This window comes from Orcinus orca, chromosome 15, assembly GCF_937001465.1.
Source record: "Orcinus orca chromosome 15, mOrcOrc1.1, whole genome shotgun sequence".
In the NCBI taxonomy this organism is placed as follows: domain Eukaryota; kingdom Metazoa; phylum Chordata; class Mammalia; order Artiodactyla; family Delphinidae; genus Orcinus; species Orcinus orca.
Window position 1 is genome coordinate 65,441,852 of NC_064573.1, and position 23,403 is coordinate 65,465,254.

Sequence of the window (23,403 nt, forward strand, 5' to 3'; positions counted from 1 at the left end):
CTGGACCTCAGTTTCACCGTCTGGAGCACTGGACTTGAAGGACTGTTTAAATCACTGTAGAATAGGAGAAATCCTGGAATGTCAGAGCTGGCAGGACCCTTAGACTCACCACGGTCCAACCCCTTATCCTACATAAGGGGAGAGTGAGGTATCAGGGGGAGGAGAGGCTGACCCCAGTTTGCACAGCCAGCAGAGCTGGGACCTTCATACTAGGTCTCCTGCTTCCTGGGCTGCCTTCTACCTGCTGTGATGCTACAGTGAGGACCTCAGTACCCATGACACAGCGTTTGGGAGGAAACCCCCACCCCAGGCTTCTCCATGCTTTGAGGATTCGCCTTTGCTAACTACAAATGGAATCGAGGTTAACAAACCAGGCTGATCTTTCCCCTAGTGAATATCGTTAAAGAGTGTGGTAGATAATAACTTATCATCCACCGTGGGCCTGATGAGGACAGATTCCCGTGAGAGGTGGAGGAGGGCCAGCACTGGGGGGACCTCCACAGTTCCTTCCAGCCCTTAGAGGGGTTAGAGCCCTTCTAACTTCTGATCATGTTGGACTGAGATTGATTTCAAAACAGTAAAAATCAGATAGACTGGAGCATTCTAAATAACTGATTTTGACATTCATAAATGTCAAATGGGGGACAACTTTGGTTCGCCCATAAAGCTTTGCTTTCTTTCTCACCAAACTTCACTGTCTCCACCTCCTCACCACCCACCCACCACCCCCACCTCAGCCCAGTGTACTCTGGCTCTACCCCCACTCCTCCATCTAGGTGGCCCTTGCTGTGGCCACCAATCCGAGGTCACTGCACAGTCCCCACTTTCCTGGCCCTCTTGGCTGCACTTGGCACAACTGCTCGCCCCTCCTTGACAGGCTCTCCTCTTAGCTTTCATGACCTTGCACTCTCCTGGCTCCCCTCTGCTGCTCCAGCCACTCCTCTTCTGTCTCCTGTGTGAGCTTGTCTTCTCAGCCTACCCGGAAATTCGGGGGTTCCTCAGAGCTCTGCCCAGGCCCTCTGCCTTATCCTGAGCGACCTTAGCCACTCCCACTCTTGAACGGAAGGGGACATCTACCACGTTGCCAGCACTGGGCCAGGTGCTTTGCAGAGATGGGCATATTTTTTCCCTCAAGATACCCCTGTAAGGTAGGTAGGATTTCCATTCCCATCTTACAGATGAGGAAACTGGCTTGAAGATGTTCCATGTCTTGAGTAAAATCACACAGCTGGTAATCAGCAGAGCCAGGATTCAAGCTCAGTTCTGTCAGACTCCTAGGCCTGATGGCCCCACGATGTCGTGAGGTGTGAGCTGACAAGGGGTCAAGGTGTGACTCCCCTTTGGGGATCATTCAGATTGTAAAAAGCACACACAAGCCTCCCTCTTGTAGCTTATACACTTATCAGCATCCATCTCCTTCATCCTTGGGAGAGAGCTGCCCACTCCCCAAAGTCTTGTAAATAAAGCCAGGATGACCACCTTGGATAGGTCACCTACTCCCAGGGGTCTAAGTCCTATCAAGCAATGTAGCTTTTGAACAATTTCCAAGAGGGCCTCTGAACCAAGGCAAGGGGGCTGATGATCAAGGTCAGACACACTGTGTGGCCCCCAGAGCTCTGAGCAGGTACCCAGAGCAGGGGCCAAGTCCGCTGCATCTTTACCTGGCAGGGTCTCACTCAGGGAACAGAGCAACACTCTCCCCCCAGCTATCCAAGGACATGTGTGTGATGTGATGGGGAAGAGGATCTGAACTCAGGTCTAAATCCTGCTCTGCCGGTTACCAGCTGAGTACCCTTGGGGAAGCCCCTTTTATTTTTGAATTTAATTTATTTTTTTATACAGCAGGTTCTTCTTTTTTTTTTTTAATTTTATTTATTTATTTATTTTTGGCTGTGTTGGGTCTTTTTTGTGGTGCTCAGGCTGCTCATTGTGGTGGCTTCTCTTGTTGTGGAGCAGAGGCTCTAGGCACGCGGGCTCAGTAGTTGTGGCGCACAGGCCCAGTTGCTCCGCAGCATGTGGGATCTTCCCTGACCAGGTCTCGAACCCGTGTCCCCTGCATTGGCAGGTGGATTCTTAACCACTGTGCCATCAGGGAAGTCCTTAGCAGGTTCTTATTAGTCATCAATTTTATACACATCAGTGTATACATGTCAGTCCCCATCGCCCAATTCATCGCACCCCACCCCCAGGAAACCCCTTTTAAATGGGACTGACCATCCTGTTTCTTAGGGTTGGGGTTCGGCAAGAGCACATTCACACCCTGCCTGCACCAGCCATCACAACTGTAGAAATTTCCTTGCTGCACCCCACCCTGAGCCAGTGGTAATGACTGCTTCTCACGCAGGACTGGATTTCCAAAGCATTGCCAGAGCCCTCTGCCAGAGCCCCGTGAATAGGTGACCCAGAAAAGGCACGTCCTGCTTTTTTCCTTGGGTGTCCTTGGACACTCTGAGCTCCCTGCGAAGTCTGGGTGCCAAGGGACGTGTTACAAAGAAGCCCTGGTATTGTTCTGGAGAGATGGCGTTCACACTGTCAGCATGGTTACCGGCTTGAGACGGAGGGGCCACCCACCCACAGGTTCGTGTCACCCAGATAGAATTTTCTTTCCCCTCCCCCCCCCAAATGCAGACCTCCTGCTGCCCGGGTGAGCCAGCTGATCCCAAGCCAGTGATGATAGCACCACCACCAGGAGCAGCAGCTCTTGCTGTTAATTGCTGGCTGTCTGACTGGCTTGGGGGTAAACACTTGACCCGCCTGTACCAGCTCCCCAAATCCTCACAACTCTGGGAAAGAGGCTGTTAACCCCATCATATGGAAAGGGAGACCTAGAACAGTCAGGTGCTTACTCAGTGGTCAAGGCGGTCACCCGCGGCCTCCCACTCATGGCCACTCTCTGCCAACTGCCTGGGCCCCAGTGTCCTTTCACTGATACCAACTTCCACCCCCTGTGTCTAAGATCAGCCTGAGTGCACAGATTTTAGGATCAGCCAGAGCCTCCCGCCACTCTTTGAAAGCCCGCTTTGGGAGCAGATCGGCTTCCATGGCAGCTTTTGGCATTAAGAAGTGTGAAAATGTCCTGGTAGCTGCAATCTGTGAGCTGGCAGAGCTCAGAGCCCCGTTCTCAGCACCACCCCCCCACCACACACACACACAAGTTTGTTCAAAGGAGCTCAGCTCTGGGGGAGAAAGTGAAGCTCTTGCCTATGGAATCGCAGTTAAAATGAGGGTGAAGAAGGCTTTTGCTTCAGTTCGGCAGATGGTCAAGGAACTTGTGTTTCTTAGCCAGAATTTTCTAGATCCTTTGGCTGGAACCATCTGGATAATTGCCTCAAGCTTCTGTGTGGTTCTCACTAGGTCGCCCCAGGTGGGAGGGGCTGTGGTGGTCCAGGGAAAGCTGGAGGTCAGAGCCTGGAGTGCGGTGACTTCCAGTCTCTGAGCCTTGGATTTCCTGTCTGTGAAATGGGAGACTACACTGGCTTGGATGGCAGAGTTCTGTCTTTTTTCCAGCTCTGAAGTTCTAGGGTATGTCACCACTGGAAGTTCAGCAAATGACATGGCAGCTCAAGAGGGTGAAGCAGGGATGCCTCACAGGCCCAGTGTCTGGACCACATCCATACAAGGAGTGGAGGAAAGTAGCAGGACCTACTCCACAGCAGGCCACAGGCAGCGGGTGGCCAGCACACTCCCACTTGGTCAAGGAAATGTCAGTGTTATCGTTCCGACTTTACAGATGTGGAAGCTGAGGCCCAGGGAGGTTAAGTATCTTGCCCAAATGCAATGCAGAGAGCAGGGAGCAAGAACCCGGATCCAGACCCACTCCACCATCACCATTCTTTCCATGCCCACCCCAACCTTCTGAGCACCTGAAAACGTTCTTTCAGTCTTTGAGCTGCACACATCAACAGCTGTCATCAACTGCTGCTTAAATCATAACCTTGGAAGTGAAGGTGAGGTTTGCTGAGTTTCCACCAAGGTTCCCTGCCAGGCAACTATGCTACAAAACAGCTTTTCCTCCCCAGTATGTTAGTAGGAGGCAAGCAGATTTCTACAGCCTTCTGTCTTCTTCCAGACAACAGTGGTGGGCTGGCCCTGACTCAGGAGACAAAGGGATCTGGCAGCACCAAAGACAGAGGAGAAGGCTGACTCCAGGGGGCTGGTCTCTGCAGATAGCCCTGAGCTGCCGCTGGGGTCATAGGTAGGAAGGACACGCTTTTCCCCTTAAAAGATACAAGCTCCTCCACCTGGCCCTTCATGGCCTGGCCCTGGCCCACCTTTCCAAGCTCAACACCTACTTGTTGGACATCCTAGGACCACCGGGCTCACAGAGCCTGCCCACAAGTTTCTACCAACCTTCCCATTCTTCTACCTCTTCCTCTAAGTCTTTAATACCCAGCTGAAATCTTACCTCCTCTAAGGAGCTTTCCCAGGTCTCCACCAAGAAGCACTCTCTCCTTCTGCTCACTCCCACTGTGACTCTGGAATCCACCACCTGCATGGACTTCTTTTGGTAGGATTGGTGTTTCCTGGCCAGCTACTAGGCATCAAGCCCTGTGCTATGCAATTTCATCTAATCCACGATCTCATTTAATCCTCATGACAATTGTGAGGTGGGGAATTCCTCTTGTACCCATTTAAGCAGATGGCGAAAAGGAAGCTCTCTTACCCAAGGTCTTGGAGCTAATAGGGGCAGAGTCACTCTTTGTCACTTATACCACCTGCTTCCCACTTCATAAGGAAGTTGGCATTTCCCTCGTAAAATGTAAACACTGGAGGACAGGGCCTGTGTTTCATTCATCATCTGAGGCCCTGGGGTGCCCCTCTTCATGAGTGCTGAATCGAATCTGATCACACCTTGTGCCTATTGCAGAAATGCCACCACAAGAGCCCTCTTTGTGAGTGGCCAAGGCCTTCCAGGAGGGAAACGCTTTAAATTGGCTGATAGCTAACTGACTGGCAGCCTCGTGGAAGATAAGACCGGGGAGAGAGCCAGGGGGAGGGAGGCAAGATTGCAGGGGCTAGGAGGGGGCTGAGAGGAGGAGGAGGAGGAAGTCTCCCGGATGAATTTGGCCACCTTGCAGTTACTTGGAGTATAAGATCTGGAGTTGCCAGACGCGGCCTCAAATCCCAGCTCTTCTGCAGTAGCTGGGATAGCCTGGGCAAGTCGCTGCACCTCTCTGAGCTTCAGTTTCCTCATCCGTAAAGTGGGCCTGTCGCTCACGTTGAACCTCCCACCCCCGGGGCTGATGCCAGGAGGAAAGAGGTTGTGGATGAGGGAGAGAGTGGGTGCTGCCTGCCAGAAGCCTGTGACAGTGCTGTTACTGCCTTTATTTAATTAATCAATTTATTCATTCATTCATTCATTCATTTTTGGCTGCGTTGGGTCTTCGTTGCTGCGCACGGGCTTTCTCTAGCTGCAGCGAGCGGGGGCTACTCTTCGTTGCGGTGTGCGGGCTTCTTATTGCAGTGGCTTGTCTTTGTTGTGGAGCACGAGCTCTAGGCATGCAGGCTTCAGTAGTTGTGGCACGTGGGTTCAGTAGTTGTGGCTTGAGAGCGCAGGCTCAGTAGTTCTGGCGCACGGGCTTAGTTGCTCTGCGGCATGTGGGATCTTCCGGGACCAGGGCTCAAACCCATGTGCCCTGCATTGGCAGGCGGATTCTTAAGCATTGCGCCACCAGGGAAGTCCCCTGTTACCTCCTTTATATGGGACAGTTGGAGAATCAGCCCAAGCTGAAATGCCCTCCCTGTGAAACCACTGGGCCCTGAAGGCCTGGGGGCAGCATGGAACTCACAGAATCACAGACTCACACTAAGGATCTTGGAGACAGCTCAGGCTGGCTTTCTTTCTCTGAGAGACAGCACTGCATGATGGGCCATTAGTCAGCTCTGCCAGCAGATGGGCCTGGCTTCAAATCCAGCCCCCACTTGTATGTGGCCTGGTTCCTCATCTTCAATATGGAATTAAAAATAATTCCTCTGCCACAGCTCTTTGGGAGGATCAGAGACCCAGGCAATGAGAGCCGGTTTTAGTGTTAACTATGGGGAACTGAGGCTCAGAGAAGGAAGAAAATTCACTCACAGTCACACAGTAGATTAGCAGCAGAACAAGGTCTATGCCCAGGCTCCACCCCAAAGCCAAGGCCCGGGCTTGTCCTTGGACAGCTGCAGCCTTACCTCAAAGAAGGCCGAGATGGGGAGTGTTGAAGGCCGAGGAATTCACACTGAGATCTCTTGTGATATTCTGTGTCTCGCTGAGCTGAGGCCACTGCTTGGGTTGCCTATGGCCAGAGAATGTCAAAAAGCCCGCGTCAGAGCCTGGGATTGTGTGTCCAGCCTGGGGTCTGATCCACAATATTACCCAGGGCTTTGTGATGTCACCCCTCTGAGCCTCAGTTTCTCATCTCGCCAAATCAGAGTAAGCCTCCATGGCACGGTGAGGAATTCTGTGAAGGCACAGAGCTATTTTCATAACAGCTACCGCTGAGCTCTTGTCCTGAATCAAGCCCTGTGCCATCACTCGCCATGGCTTCGTTTGGTCCTCATAACACCCCTGTACAGCGGAAACCCAGCTTGTAGATAAATGGCTGGGAAGGGGTAGAACCAGGGTCTGAGCTCCGATCCTGTTCCCTCTTCCTGAAACACTCACCCCTCCTCTTTCCAGACCTAACTCAGGCTCCTTCTTTGGGTTCAGCATAGTCGTAGCTTCCTCTGGAAGGATCCCTCGGCCACAAGCTGGGTCGGGCACCTGCTCTGGCGCACAGTGCTGGGTCTGCCCCTCTGCGTTGAGACTGTTTCTCCCTCTCCTCCACCAGACGGGGAATCCCATGATGCAGGGACCTTATCACGCTCATGACTGTATCCCCAGAGCCTAGAACTGTGCTTGGCATACAGCAGGTGCTCAATAAATATTTGCCGAATGACTAAAGGCATTGTGCCAGCATCGGGATGCCAGCCGGGCCCCGAGGGAGCAGGGGAGATGGAAGGAAAACTCCTGGACTCCTGCCACGCCTTACATTAGCTGCATCTTCTCTGAGTCCGACAGCCAGCCCCCTGGGACGCCATTTGAGCCAGCTGAATTCCAGGCACTGCTTCACTTTGGAAAGGCAGCCACAGCCCTCATCAAGCAGCCCGGTAATTGACGTCACAGCGGTGCCAGGAGCTGCCCCGTTAATATTTAATGCAGACTCCACTGCGGCAGAGCGGCAGGCTAGAAGGGCTGAGGGGCCTGCAGAGTCCCCAAAGGGTCGTGAGGAGGGCACAGATGGGAAAGGGCTTCCTAAACCGGAAAGCCCCCAGCAGATGAGCATTACACCAATGCGTTTTAGCCCCTGGCTTAACTCAGAAAGAGCCAGGGCAGCACGTGCCTGCCATGGGACAAGGAGACTGCTGACTGAGCCCTGGTGATAACTATGTGGGGGATTAGGGACTCCCGGGGACGTTTCCTGGAGACAGTGGAGGACAGAGCCCTGGCGCCGGCCAGACCTGGACTCCACCCCAGGTTTGCACTACGCAGCTGTGTGACCTGGGCAGCAGCTGCACCACTGAGCTCTCAGTTCTCTGATCTGTGCAATGGGCATAATGATACCCTCCCTGAGACGCTTTTGTGAGAATTAACATGAACGAATGATGTAAAGGACCCAGCTCATCACACAGTAGAACCTCAGCAGATTCTGGAGTGCCTTCTCCCAAACCAGGTATGTGGGTGTTTCTTGCATTCATCGGCTGAAGTGATGTTGGAAGGGAAGAAGGAGCAAGGTTTGGACTTGTCACCATGGTGGGGCACCACCCCAGAGAGGCATCAGACAGAGGATGGACAGAGAGCCCAAGATGGCAGGAACAGAAGGGCCCTTTTGGACCATCTCTTCTGATTGAACCCCTCATTTGACAGAGGAGGATGCTGAGGGCCCCAGAGGGAGCAGACCAGCCCAGAGGCTCATGCTGCAGAGCCAGGGTCTGACCTGGTCTGCAGTCACCGGCCTGAGACTGCATCCACTGAGGGATTTACCCAAGGCCACCCTCTCAGTGGAGGAGGCAGGTGACCTGATAAGTGCTCTGTTCCCTGGCCTCTGCTTCTCTGGCCTGGACAAGGCAGGAGCCTCATCCTCCCCACCCGCTTCCTGGTCTCCCTCCAGCGTGTTTCCCCACAAATCCCGGGAGCTTCACAAAATGTAAATCCGACCACGTCATTCCCTGCTTAAAACGCTTCTGTGGGCCCAAACTCAGGGTTGCCAGAGAAAATACAGGAGGCCCCATTAAAACTGAATTTCAGATAAACAATGGTTTTTTAGTATAAGAATGTTCCAAATACTGCATGCACATAATTATACTTAAAAATTATTTGTTGTGGACTTCCCTGGTGGTGCAGTGGTTGAGAATCTGCCTGCAAATGCAGGGGACACGGGTTCGAGCCCTGGTCTTGGAAGATCCCACATGCCGCAGAGCAACTAGGCCCATAAGCCACAACTACTGAGCCTGCGCGTCTGGAGCCTGTGCTCTGCAACAAGAGAGGCCGCGACAGTGAGAGGCCCGCGCACCGCGATGAAGAGTGGCTCCCGCTTGCTGCAACTAGAGAAAGCCCTCGCACAGAAACGAAGACCCAAACGAAGCCAAAAATAAATAAATAAAATACTGAATACATAACTACTTTAAAAAAAAATACTTGTTGTTTATCTGAAATTCAGAGTTAACAGGACAACCTGTATTTTTATTTGCTAAACTTGGCAACCCTACGCAAACTGCATTCAGGAAAATGTTGGAGTGTTTAACTGGCCTCCGAGGCCCATTTGGGCCCCAAGCTCATCCTTTCCCTCTCTTCCACATGAACGCTCTGCTTCAGAAATGGCTCTTTGCCTTTATTTGAGAGTCCCGGGCTCTCCCTCTCCTCTGGCCTTTGCAGATGCTTCCTTCCGCTGGAACCATCTCAGTGCCTCCACGCCTCCTGCTGCCCCACCATGCTTGACCTGACACCCTTCAGGCCTCCGAAGGGTTGCTGCTTCCTCCTGGAAGCCTTCCTGGCTCTCCAGGCCTGGGCAGTACCTCTTCTGGGTTGCCACCGTGCCTTGGGCAGGTCCTCCGTCTGTTCTGGTCCCTTGATGGAGAGTAGGGATTCAGCAGACATTTGTTGCATTTGCTAAATTCCACAGCCCCTCGCACTTCCCCTAGCAAAAGTTTCCCCTCTTTCATCCAAGTCCTATGTGCTCAGATGTCACCTCTCCTCAGAGAGGCCTTTCCTGACCATCCTGGCTGAAACAGGACACACACACCTGCTGTCCCGCCCCACCCTGCCCCGGCCCCACCAGTCACTCCCTGTCCCGTTACCCTGTCTCATCCTGTCCACGGCTTTTACTGCTCTCGGGAATCACGATTTATTCACTTATGGACCCACCGTCCCTCTCCTCCACTGGGCAGCAGCTTCCACAAGGGCAGGGGCCATAATGGCTCGTTCCTTGCTGTCTCCCTAGCATCTGTGGGATGTCTAGCCCAGGCAAGATGCTGCAGACCATGGCTCGTGGTGAACTTGTGGGCCTGCCCCTTGCTGGTGTGGGCCTTAGGGGAGCAGAGTGGCGGGCATGAGCTCCCACCTTCCGTGTCCTCCAAAATCAGTACCCTTGGGAGGGCAGGAGGGCAGGCCAGGTGGCTGGCCTCTGTTTCAGGGGCAAGAGCTTCTGGGAGCACAAGCTGAGCAGGAAGGAAAGAAATCTGCCAAAACATTCATTTTCGGCGGGGGCTCAAATTCAGAGCAAGGAAGTCATTGGGTTTTCTCTCCTCTGTGTTGATTGCCAAGTGCCAGCTGCCCAGCTACGTCCTCCTGAAGGGTCGCAAACCTGGGACACTAGGCAATGGGAGACAGTGTTGGGGGTACCGAGCCACTCCTTGGCAGCCAAGGATTTCTAAATCCCTAACACAAAGCAGATCCTCTGAGCTTGTCTTTTCCAGCAACAAAAAATAGGTCCAGCCACTGCCTCCACTGAGGGAAAAATGCACACCCAAGAGCAAAAGACTCTGCTCTGCAATGCCTCTTAGAGCTACTGTTCTGCATCAGAGAGCCCATCACACTGTTCAAGCCAGCCTGCTTTCGAGTCAGGGGGCCTCCTGTCTGAATTGTGGCCGCACTGTTGACTGTGTGACCTTGGCACGCAGCCTGACCTTCCTCAGCACCAACCTCTGCATCTGTAAACAGTGGACAGTGACGACCCAAGGCTGCAATGAAGAGTCAGGCAGGCCCTCAGCACAGCTTCAAGCACAGAGCAATGTTGAACTGATTGTAGTTAACTTACTAGTGTTTCTTCTCCTGTCCATGTAGGGGAATGGACAGCGAGGTTTGCAATGAAACAAGGACCCTTCCTGGGGACTAGAGCCAAATTTAGGAGTTGCCTGGCAGGGACTGGGGTTATGATGTGAAACCCTTGGTCCATGTTGGAGACATTGGAATGCTTGATTCTATTCAGCCACTGTTCTCTAAACAGATGAGAGGACCCCTCAGAGCATCCCTCCAACCCTCCTGGAGGCCCCCTGGTATGGATAAGTCAATGGTTTGTGGGTAGAGCCCTGACAAGGATTCAGGAGGCCTGGGTTGGAGTCCCAGCTCTGGCACAAATATGCTGTGTGACATGCAACAAATCACTTGCCCTCTCTGGGCTCTGGTGTCCTCATCTATAAAATGGGTCATTCCTCCCTTACTTACCAAACTCACAGAATTGTTGGGAGGATCAGATAGGAGAGTGTTTTAGAAAGCATTAGCTGTTTGATGAATTAAAGGAAGATTGTTACTAAAACTGAAAGGACTACAGGAAATGTCTGTACCTTCAGCTCTGTGCCTTTGCTATGAACCTAAAAGTGCTCTAAAAAACAAAGTCCATTTAAAAAAAAAAAGGAACCCTAGATTTTCCACCAAAGACCCTCTAAAGCCTTTAAGTCAGGCAATATAATGCGGGTTCAGGTTCTAGCTTGTAACTTGCGTGACTTTGGGCAAATCAGTTAACCGCTGGCACTGCCAGAGGTTTGGTTTTCCTTCTGCAGAGACAGTAGCCCTGGAGCAAGAGAAGGATTGGGAAGATGCTGCAAGATACAGGATAGATGAGATGAGGCAGAGAAGCCCAGCAGCCTCCCAACACCCTGGACAACCAGGGAGGAGGGTTCCCCACCTGAATTTGAGCTGAGGTGGGGTCTACCTGTTCCAGTTTGCATCCCCTGCAAGCAGCCCTCTGGATCTCAGCTCCACCCCAGGTAGATAGTGACTCAAGTTGTTCTGCAGAGACTGGTCCCTCTGCCCCTGTTGCTATGGCGCTGCAGCACAGCCTGGCCAATCAGGAAGGAGATGTGTATCTGAGCCTCTGTTGCTAAAGCCGGAGCAGGACGCCCAGCCAATGGGAAGGGCAGCAGAGTGGAGCCACCGTGGAAACCTCAGCCGCGAGATTCCAACTGGGTTTTTGTCTCCATGCCTTATTTGCAGGGGGTAGGCTGGGTTTTCTACATTCCTTTTTTGCAAAGAGCATCTTGCAGCCCTTGGAGGACACCCAGGGGTCACAGCAGGGGTGCGTGACCAGAGGCATCTTCAATAAGTCAGAAAGGACCCCAGCTCAGCAGGACACAGCTTCAGATGTCCCTTCATCACTCTTCTCCCAGATGCTCAGCATCACCTGTGTCTATGATCTTAGCCCATCCCCACAGCTCTGCCTAGCCCCCATCTGTCCTAAGACATGGAGGTAGGCTGCAGAAAAATCCCCACCCCCAAAGTAAGCAGAGGACCATGGGGCTCACCCCAAAGGGTGCTCTTCTTCCCTGTAGCTTTGTGGCTCTACACAAACTGTTCCTTCTCTTCTGCTACGTGCAGGGTCGGGCAGGAAGAGAGAGAGGAGGATCAGACACAGGTGCTGCACCTCTGTAAAATCAGAGGATGGGGCAAGCGGGCTCTGTGAGTCCTTTCAGAGCTCACATTCTAGACTCAATGCTATTTTAACCTTCAGGCTCTGGATAAAGGGGATCTACAAGGAGTAACTTTCCAAGGGGGAGCCCTGTAAATAATGCCAGTGGACACGAATAAGACTCAGATTGCGTTATGCCCTTAAAATGCCTGACCAGCAGGGCTGTCAGTTGTAGAGCTGAAGCCCACAGGGGTGAAGCTGCCCCCTCAAGGTCACACAGCTACCTGGATACAGAGCCAAGACTGGAAGGCTAGCTCCCCGGCCCAGCTCTTCAGCCTGCAACGTGCAGCCTCCTTAAACCAGCCTTCTCACCCCTGAGCAGGCGTTCAGGGAGCGGTGCACACCCACACTCCTGACACCGTTATTTTGCAAACACAGACTTAACAACAGCAAGGGAAATTGTGTCCCACCCCTTCCCTGCGCTCTCCTGGCTTTCACTCTGTTGCCTGGCAACAGTTCCATCCAGAAACCTGGGTATCATCCTAGGCAACTCCCTCACCCTCATTCTTCCCACCACACACATCTCCCCATCATGTCCATTTATCTCTTAAATGGCCTCACGCACTCCTCCCCTCCCCAACCCCTTCCCAGTCCGAGGTTCCATCATGGATTTCCTGGACAACTACATTGGCTTCTCACAGGTCTCCTGTTTTACACCTGCCCGTCCCATCCCCCCACTTCCATTTTCTATAACCATAGCCAGACGGTCTTTAAAAAATACAAATCTGATCATGTCACCTGATGCTTGCTTAGAACCTCTAAGGATAAAAATCGAAATCCTGAACATGCCCAGGAGGTCCTGCATCATCGGGCTGACGCCCCCCAACTTCATCTTGCCATGGCATGTGCTCTGCCCTCTCTGCCTGAAACATTCCCCACCCCCAATACACTTCCAATTCTTCTAGTTACTCCAGCTTGCCCATGAGTTCTCAGTTCAGTGGTCACTTCCTTGGGGAGACTTTCCTGACCTCCCTGTATAGGTTGAATTGCTCTGTTTTGGACTCTCCTGGCACCATGAACCCCTTTGACCTGTAGCACTTACCACAGTTGCAGTTTTACACTTATTCATGTCATTATTTGATTCATATCTGTAAGCCCTGCCCCCCTTGATGTAAGCTTCGAGTGGCTTTGTCTTGTTCTCTGCCTGAAACATATGGATGGATGGATGGATAGATGGGTGGATGGATGGATGTGTATGTATGTATGTGCGTGTTATTGGATGATGGACAGGTGTGTGGCTATATGGAAGGATGCTCTTATTTTCCCCAGGTCACTTAGAATCTAATCATATCTCCCTCTATTCTGTGGCAGCCAGTCCTGCGCATACAACATGCACCAAGCATCTCTCATGAGCCAGGAATGTGCCCACAGAGCCATGGGAGCCCAAGGAAAGAGATTGCCATGCCCTTGAAATTTAGGTAATAATAATAGCTACTGAACTTCCCTGGAGGTGCAGTGGTTAAGAATCCGCCTGCCAATGCAGGGGACACGGGTTCAAGCCCTGGTCCGGGAAGGTCCCACATACCACGGAGGAACTAAGCCCGTTGAGCCACAACTACTGAAGGCCACGTGCCTAGAGCCCGTGCTCCGCAGCAAGAGAAGCCACCACAGTGAGAAGCCCGTGCACCACAACGAAGAGTAGCCCCCGCTCGCCGCAACTAGAGAAAGCCCGCACGCAGCAGCGAAGACCCAACGCAGCCAAAATTAAAAATAAATAAATTTATATTTTAAAAAAATAGCTACTTACTAGACCCATACTTAATAGATCACTATATGCTCTCCTCCCTGGAAGCTCCCCACTCCTTCCTCTCTACTTATCCAGACCCAGGCAGCGTCTCAAGGTTCAGTTTAAGTGTTACCTACTTCCCTGATCGCCCATACTCAGAAACGCCCCAGCACAGCCGTCGGGGCCACTCTTGCCGGTCCTTTCTCGTAAGTTGCTTCACATTATCCTTTCTCTGTGATTCTGCTGCTCTCTACCAGACTCTAAGTAAGCTCCCTGGGGGCAGGATTCACAGCTCCTAAAGGCCTCACTCCCTTTTTTAATCCTCACAGGACCCTGAGGGTGGTAATACTTACCTCCATTTTAAATAAGAGGAAACAGAATTGCCCAAGGTCACACGGATAGTAAGTGGTGAAACCGGTGCTGAAAGCAGGTTGAATCTAAGACCAAGACCCTTAATTGGTACCCCAGGCCCGAATATTTTCTCCACCAGGCCCCAATGGAGCTGCCCCACCTGTGCCTGAACACTGCCGGGTGGGGCAGCCTTATCTGTTGTTGAATACTTGCCTGTCAGAAACTATTCTAAGCCATGAACGTGCCCACCTGAAACTGCTCCCCAGAGACCCCAGGGGTGCAGGCAGAACAAGCGTGTCCCCTCTTCCACATGGCAGCCCTTTGGTAGTTTACAGCCAGCTCTCATGTCTCTCCTGCATCTTATCTTCTCCAGGGAGGGGCTGCAGAGTGGAGAGACAGTTAAACTGGAACCAGCAAACCTGGGTTCTCATCTCTGCTCAGCTGCTGTCCACGGACCAGGAAATTTCAAAAGAAATTAAGTAGGTGATTTGACAAGCCAGGACATTAAGAAGGAAGAAAGAGAGAGAGAGAGAAAGAAAGGAAGGAAGGGAGGGAGGGAGGGAGGAAGAAGGAAGAAGGAAGGAAGGAAGGAAGGAAGGAAAGAAAAGAAAGAAAAGAAAGAAAGAAAGAAAAAAGAAAAGCAGGGAGGGAGGAAGGGAGGAAGGAAAACCTATCACTGGGACTTCCCTGGTGGTCCAGTGGTTAGGACTCCATGCTTCCACTGCAGGGGGCACAGGTTCGATCCCTGGTCTGGGAACTAAGATCCCACATGCCGTGCAGGAAAAAAAAAAAAGAGAGAGAGAGAGAATCTTATCACTACCTCCATCAACCTTATTTCATAAACGAAAGGGCATCCTGACACACAAAAAAGGAGGACAATCTGAGAATTAATTTAGCCTTATGAGAACACCCTATAGTGTCCCTATTTTTCTCATTTTGCCATGTCCTGTCTCAGACTCGAGGCAGGGGGATTGGCCCAGGACTGAAGCCTGCGGGGACCTCTGTTCCAAGCAATCAAAGGAAATACCGTCAGCCAGAAAAACCAGAGCAGAGCACTCGGCCTTCAGGACCCCAGAGTTACCCTGTTTTGAGAGGGAAGGAAGAGCTGGATGTCTGGCCATGAGCCAGCAGAGCTCAGGAAGCCAGACAGACTTCCCCATCGCGTCGCTGCTTCACATCCAGTTTCTATCTTGGCTTCACCGAGCAAAGGCTCTCCCAACTTCTGTAACTCTGTGGGCACTGTGTGAAAGAAGGCAGCACGCAAGCAGCGGCTGCCCCAGGCCACGTTGCAAGCAAGTGGACCCTACTGGAAGTCAGGAGGGCTGTTCCAGCTCTGTGGCCAGAGGCCGGTGAGAAAGGCTGGTTGGTTCTGCAAAGGCAGCAGATTTTCTCTTGGGGCGTTGTGTGCCCAGCCCAAAGGCTTTCTCCCCACTCCTTCACTTAATATTTACTGAACACTTACCATGTGCAAACACCGTGAGTACAAAGGTGGGCAAAGGATGACTGGGTCTTTGCTCTCGTGGAGCTTAGGGTCTCGTAGGAAAGGCACGGATCGATCCAGGGAAGGAATGAGTGCCCGCTCACAGCTATGAAAAGGGCTGCAGCGCAGGTTCACAGTGCCTGGGGGCGTGCAGGGAGGCTGAGAGGCAATGGCCACACTGAGGAGGCATCAACCAGGGGCAAGAGGAGGGAAAGGTCATGCCAGGCAGAGTGCCTGGCATGGGACGAGCATAAATCACGCGAAGAACTGACATGAGGCCCATGTGAGTGCAGGGAATGGAGCAAGGGGGAAAGTCATGCAAGGTGAGGCTGGAGAGGGAGGTGGGGCTTCCAGGCTGCTTCCAGGGGCTTGGTCTCTTCCCAAGTGGATTAGGAAGCCACTGAAGGGTGCTGAGCAGGCAAAGTGGCCCGGTAAGTGTTATTACTTGAAGGCAGAGAGGAAACACCAGTCAAACTGGTGATGACGGTGGTGATCATGGCAGTAGAGCTAATGGTACTGAACGCTGGGTCCCATGCACTGCAATTAAGCCTCTTTCTGCATTAATGTAATTCTCACATTCGCCCTATGAGGCGGGCACTGTTACTATCCCCACTTTACAGCCGACAAAACCGAGGCACAGAGAGAATAAGTAATTTGCCCAAGGTCACGTAGTTTGTAGGTGGTAGAGCGGGCAGGTAAATGAGCAACCTCTGAGCACTTAAAGAAATTACTGTCTTCAAGAAGTCAAAGGACAGGGAACTGCTGTCCTACAAGAGAGTCCGGGGACAGCAACCCGGGATGAACCTGATTTGTAGCTTAGGCCCTTGTGGTTGGTTCTGTGAACAATCACTCACTGAGCGCCTACTGCATGCCAGGCACACTGTAGTAAGTACTGAGGACGTGGAGGGGATGAAAAACAGTCCTGGAACCTGCATTCCAGTGAGGAAAGAAGACAGTGCACAAGTGTGCCAGTGATGCAGGTGGTTTTGGGTGATGACAAGGGCTGTGCGGGGGAGATAACAAGGCAGTGTGATGGGCAGTGGCGGGCAGAGGGGTGGTGCTTCTCTAGACATGGGAGTCAGGCAGGGCGACAAGCAACACCAACAATGAGGAAGCAACAGAGCCATGATCTTGGGAGGAGGATTCCAAGAAGAGGGGAGAGTCATGCAAAGCCCCCGAGGCGGGGGCAACCTTGGGACTTCCACGGAACAGAAAGAGGAGACACTGCATGGTTCAGAATGAACAAGAGGAGGTGAAAACGGAGATGGAGGCTTCCAGAAGCCCAGGCCCCATAGGGCAAGGAGTTGGGGTTTCATCCCAAATTGTTGGGAAGTCACTGGAGAGTTTTCAAGCAGGGGAGGGATGCAACCTGTTATGTGTTTGAAAGACAGTATGTTGGTTGCTGTGAGGAGAATAAATTCTTCAAGGCAAAGGAGGATGCAGGAGGACCAGTTTGGTGGCTGCTGCATCAGATAAAGGTGGAGATGGGAAGAAGGGTCAGATTACAATATATTTTTGCTGATGGATTAGATCTGGGGGTTGAGAGAAGGAAATACAGAATAACTCCAAGGCTTTCAGCCTGAAAAACTGGGTAGATGATGGTACAGTGACTAAAACTGGGAAGACTGTAGGTAGAGCAGGTTTGGCTGGGAGCTGGGAGGACGCAGCTAAATCAAGAGCTGTGTCTGTTTTTTTTTGCTGTTGTTCTTGCTTTTTTTTTTTTGGCCCTGTGGCACGGCTTGTGGGATTTTAGTTCCCTGATCAGGAATTGAACCCTGGGCCCTCGGCAGTGAAAGCATGGAGTCCTAACCACTAGACTGCCAGGGAATTCCCAAGAGCTGTGTTTTAGACACAACCAGTTTTTTATGCTCTCAGGTCTCTAGAGACCAGCCAAGAAGGCAGCTGGACAAATGGGTTGGAGTTCAGAGTTCAAGGCTAGAGGTCTACATGGAGACCCACAGGCATGTAGATGGTAATTAGAATTACAGGACCAGGTTGCCCAGGGAATGAGATGCAGAAAGGAGGTCCAGGGGCTCCGGGCTGGGATCCTCCAACGTGCGGAGACTGGACAGGGGCCCAGAGGCCAGCAAGGGAGGTCACGAAGGAGGCACAAGGAAAGCCCACCGGCTCTGCACCAACCAACCCTGTAACCTCAGGCAAGCTGCTCTCCCCCTCCAGACCTCAGCTTCCTCTCTGTAAACCAGAAGGGTGGCCCCACCCATCACTGAGGTGCCTCTAGCTTGTGTGACATTCCCGCAGCCCCTTGCCGGATGAAGAAACCAAAGCTCAGCCTTGCCCACCTCGTTTCCAGGCCTCCTACAATACCCTCACACCAGATGAAATACAAAAATACAGCAAAACCCAGCCCAAAGGGCCACTACCAAGGGGCAGGGGGCAGGGCAAGGTCACGGCGACCTGGAGTAGAATCCAGACTCTGCCACTTGTCAGCTGGGTGACCCCAATCCTCAGTTCCTTATCTGTAAAAGTGGCCAGTAATACCCAGCATGAGGGGTTGTTGCTAGAACAAAGCCAGGTAGCAAGCAGAGCACCTGCATGGCTCCAGGCACGTGTGCCCCGGGTCAGGTCCTTTCCCCTCTAGGGAGATTCCTTCCCTGAATGAGAAGAGAGGGATTCCAGGGTGGCTCTACTGTTGCAGAATAATGCAGTCCTGCTGCCGGTCAACCCCGGGGCTGCCAGCTCTGCGTCACCCCCGCCCCTCGCCTGCAGGCACGTGGCTGCCATCACAGAGACTAGCTGATCAGTCATCTGCCGGAACCTGGGGCGCCGCGGGGGCTGGGAGGTGGGAGAGGACATCGGCTCCTAGGCTGGCCATGGCTGTGGACCAGAGCCTCTTCCCAGGCTGCATTAGCGTGGCTGGCAAAGGGCAGTGAAATGACAGCAGGGAAATGCTTTATCAGAGAGCTAGTTGGAACTCGGGCCAATGTGTTCAGTCCTGATGACGGCTCCTGGCTCCGTGTCTCTTAGAAGCAGCCCTGGACGGGGGGTGGGGGGTGGGGGGGGTGGGGGTGGGGAGGCAGGAACTGCAGGCACAGCCATTGGAGGGGGAGTCGGGCTGGAGCCTGGATTCCTGGCCTGCCTCGGTCACAATTAGACTAATGGCTGCACTTACAGGGCACCTCCACCGTGCCAGACGCCGCGCCAGTGCTTTCCATAAAGGCTCATCAACACCCCTGCAAGGACTGCAAACATGTTCCTACTGAAAAGATGAGGAAACTGAGGCAGAGGGAGGAGGAGAAAGGCTTGCTCAAGGTCCCCCAGCCTTCAACACTCCTCTTGAGGATGCATCCAACAGGCGGAAACCCTTACATAGCTTGCAAGATCTTGCGTGATCCGGTCTCTGCAGTGACACCAGTCCCCCTGTCCCTCTCCCTCCTGCCCCCCAAGCTTCTTTCCATCACAGGGTCTCAGCCTCTTCCAGCCAGCTCTTCCGCCTCTCTGTCGTCTCTGCCGTTTGCAAGCCCTGCCATCCAACAGGCCTCCACAGAAATGCCCCAGAGCCTCCCCTGAGCCCCATATGTGGTCGGGGGCCCGTCAGACCTCCCACAGTGGCCTCTCCGTGGTCTTTGGAGCACTTTTCACAACTATTCTTGTTCCACAGCCATAACCATAGTTATTTGTGTGGTTTTTGTTCATGCCCTTCTCCCTCCTGTATCCACACAATGCCTGGCACACAGATGGTTCTTAATATATTGGTTGATGGGAGAGTGGAGGTTGAGTGTGTGAACAATGAATGAGTGAACAAACCACAAATGAACCTCCCTCGTGCAGCGATGGGCTGGCTGTGGCTCTGCCGGGAGACTGTCTCCCTTAGAGCCTAAATCATAAAAACTGGAAACAGTATCTTGCAATCACAGGGATGCTGCCCAGGGAGGCGTGCACGGTGGGAAGTAGACCCCAGCTCCCTGTGTGGTTCCCCAGACCAGGCCAGCTTCTCTTTGTCGTCCCCCAGTCTCAGATCCCAGCGGTGGCAGCCAGGCTCCTGCAGGAGGTGGTGGTGAGGGGGTGGTTGGACTTGCCTCCTGTCTTGCAACGGGAAGTGTGCCTCATTTCACTTCTGCTTTGAGGTGAGACACATCCCGTGTGTCAGACCACCCTGGAGTGCTCCCATCCTCCGAGCGCCAACAACCAACGGTGGCTAGTGCGGTGGTCAGGCCCTGGGGAGGCCAGACACGGCCCTCATCACTGTGCAGGGAGTCTAGGCCACAAGCCCTGTCCTCCCTACTTCCAGGACGTGGCTGCCCCACCCTGAAAGCCACTGTTGGTAGGCTGCTTCCTCCCACATCCCCCCCTTCTCTCTCTAAGGGAAGAGCTGTGAGGTGGAGAATCCCTGAGCCCAATCCTTCCTCTGCCATGTGTGTGCTCAGTAACCCAGGGTAAGTCCCTCCACTTCCCTGAGAAGCGGGGGAACTGCCCTCAGGCTCCAGCACTAGGACAATGGATGCACACTAGCTTGGGATCCAATGTTACTTTTCTTCTGTTTTCTTTCCCTCCCTTCTCAAGCTTCCAACCAGCTGGTGTACCAGGCTCTCAGTGGACCTCCAGACACATTCAAATCAGAACGTTTGGACGGCCTCAATGCCCCTTTCTCTAGTCTTCCCCAGCCCCCCTGTGCAGAATTAAGTCCCCTCCTCTATTTCTGTAGTGCTTTACATGTCTGCTGCCCTCCACCAAGAAAGCAGGGCCACCTTGGTTCGGCTTTGCATAAACGTTGGGCTGAAAAAATGAATTCAACCGATTCTAAATGAGCACCTTTGTGGGATGGAGACCCGCAGTGGAGGATACAAGATGAGCAAGATGTGCTCTCTGCTCTTGGGGAGCTTAGATACAGCTGGAGAGGCAAGCCACATGTACAAGGGAAGGGAAACACAAGAGCCGCATCATAGCACGTGGGCGCTAAATACAACCAGGATTCTGACCCTGGTTCTGTCGATAACCTGCTATGTGCCTCTAAGCAGGTCTCTTAGCCACTCTGGTCTTGGAACCCAGCAAGAGAAATTGCTACAGGACATTGGGGATGGGGATGCCATCAAGAAAGGATTCAGATCTCCACCATCAGGGGCAAGTGGCGGGCCCTCTTCCTCCAAAGTCACAGGAGGGAGGGGTCCCCCATCTGGACCGCTTTCCCCATCAGAATCTAGTTCAGGGCTTCTCAACATCAACACTACTGACATTTGGGACTGAATAATTCTTTGTGGCAGGAGCTGTCCCGTGCACCATACGGTGTCCAGAAGCAGCCACTGGATGCAGGTAGCACCTCCCGCAGTGTGACAACCAACTGTCCCCACATGCCCCTTGGGGGTCAAAATTGCCGCCAGCTGAGAGGCCGTGGCTCTCCTGATTCTCCTCCAGCGCTGTAGCCAGGGGCTGGACAAATGTTTCTCGGGCTTGCCTCTGGCAGAGCCCTGCTCGCCCCCTTGAGCTTGTGTCAGCTCAGGTTCTGAGGACACAGGGCTTGAGGAAAGGCAGGACATGACACCTTGAAAAGGGGCCCCTTCCCCAAGACAGCAGCTGATCACGCCTCCCAGAGCTCTCATCCTGGGTAGGAGGAGGACCCAGGATGTGAACCACTAGGGTTGGATGAACATCAAAGGCACTAGGGAAACATTTCTCTCTTGGGATGCCACGGGCTTAAAAATAAAATTTTCTGCTGCTTAAGAGACATTTGAGGATGAACAGGGGTGGGGGCAGGGGGACGGGAATGGAACCTGGATAAACAACCTGGTACGTGAGACTCCATTCCAGTCACAGCCACCACAAGCTGCTGAGGGATCGACAGGGACGCCAGCCTTCTGGGAACTCAGCTTCCCGTCAGTTGAGAAGGGGAGGTCTGGAATCTTGTGGGCCCCCAGGTTTCACCCAGACTCGCTGCCAAGGGAGACAGCACTCAGAGAGCAAGGGGCCTCCCCTCACCTTCGTGGGGGAAGAGGGCACCTTCTTGGAAGGACAGTGTCGTGATTCCCTGAGAAACAGATGGATCTTGCTGCAGCCAGAGAAGCAGGTGGAGGTCAAATTTAAAGGCTGGTGTGACTGAGTTCATGGTACCCACACATTCCAGGCCAGGCTTGGGGCCAGTGTGAAGGCCAGGAGCTGCCTGAAGCACTTGCAGGCTGAAGTCAGGGGCCAGAGGGGAGGAGCCTGGGGGGAGAGGAAAGACCCCGCCCCCTTCCTACCAGAGCCTTGAGGCCATGTCCACACCTGCACCCCAGCAGGGCCGCACCACACACGGAGCATAGTCAGCCAAAAGGGAGAGAGGGGCCCCCAGGACGGAGCAGAGGGCAACACCTCACTGTCCCAGCTGCAGCCGGAGGGGAGGGGGACAGCACAGTGGGCAGGGCTGTGTTCTGGGGCCCCACAGACCTGATTCCAGCTGCTGTCGGCTCTGTAGCCTGAGGCTCCGCCACCTGGGGCTCCTACCCCACATCTGGTGTGACTCCGCCAAAGATTACAAGATGGAAAGGCATGTAAAGTATGCTACACTGCCCAGAACGCAGGGAACCCTCGAGAAATGGGGCAACCATTTTTATTTCATGCATCTGAAACTATTCAGTCTTCTCTCCCACTCTTTCCACTTTAGCAAAACCTTGTGGTGTCTCAGGTGTGTATTGTGTACTTGTTCCTCGTAATACCTGAAGTTTCCATTTTGTTTTGATGGGTCTCTTCCTACAAATGGGAGACGGGCTTCCGTGCCTCTCCAACATAGAATTTGGCAGTGTTGGCCCATCGTTTGGGGGTCCCGTGCCTGTAGGGGTCCCATGCCCTGGGAGGTTCTCTGTCCACCCCTGCTGCCATCGTGCTGTCACTTGTCGTTTCACCCTGCTCTTGAGTTCTCTGCCTTCCGGTGTGTGGCGACCTCTGTTCTGCTTTGGTCTGAGAACCAGATTTCCAGGCTGGTTAGGCCTGCGTGTAAAGTAAGAGGGAAGAATCCCAGAGAAGGGGTCTGCAGCAGGGTTTCTCAAATGGACCACCAAGACCAGAGTCACTCGAGCATCTGTTTACAGCGCAGAGTCCAGACCCCTTGAATCAGAATCTCTGGGGTAGGCTGTGGAATCTGTGATTTAAGCAGCTCTTAGGCACAGGAGCCTTGAGGAATCATGGGTGGGACTAACGCAGCTCCTTCTGCTTTGAAGCCCCTTTGGCTGAATTCTCGTTCCTTCGGTAAAGGGATGTGTTTCTTTCCCCATCATGTTTTCTGCAACCCACACCTGTGTGGTTCCTCACCCCAGACTCACTACTACGTCCAGGAGGCTGACTGGCACCGCCCCAGGTGTACAGGGGCCCATGCGCATCCACCTGCCCCCAGCACAACCACAGAACTGAGAAATGTCTCCAGAGCTGCCAGCCTCGGGCCACAACCCTGTTCCCGGTGGGCAGGAGCCAGGAGGCCCTTCTTCCTGCTCTTAGCAACATGGCACCTCTGCCAACAGAGGAAACTTCCCGGCAGAAGTTCCTGGGACCCAGATAAGGCAGAACAGCCACAGCTGTTAGAGGAGTGCAGCCTCTTGACCACACCGACTCCTACACATCCTACAAGGCCCAAGGCTCCTTCCTCTTTAAAGACTGCCTCGTCCATTCCTGCCCTCTGTGGTCATTCCCATCTCTAATCCCCTGGGGTTCACAGAGTCCCAGGCAGTCATTATCATCATCATAACAGCTCATGTTTAGGAAGGGCTCACAACCTTCCAGGCACCGTCTTAGCTCTTTATGCGAATTCTCTCGGGCAATTTTCACAACCCCATGAGGGTATTATTGTCTCATTTTTCAGATGAGAAAACCAGGGCTCTGAGAGGCACAGTAACTCACTCAGGGTCACATGCTGGCAAGTGGCCCTGCTGGAATCTGGATCTGGTGCCTAGAAAGGTACTAGGCCAGGAGCCGGAGGTCCTGGTTCCTCCTGCTGGTCCCAC

The 23,403-nt window shown here is 53.1% G+C and overlaps 1 long non-coding RNA gene across 1 annotated transcript in view; it reads left to right on the forward strand.

The window, feature by feature from the left end:
- LOC125961262 (uncharacterized) overlaps nt 1-23,403 on the forward strand; it is a 31,120-nt gene that overhangs the window by 2,629 nt on the left and 5,088 nt on the right. The window lies entirely within an intron of this gene.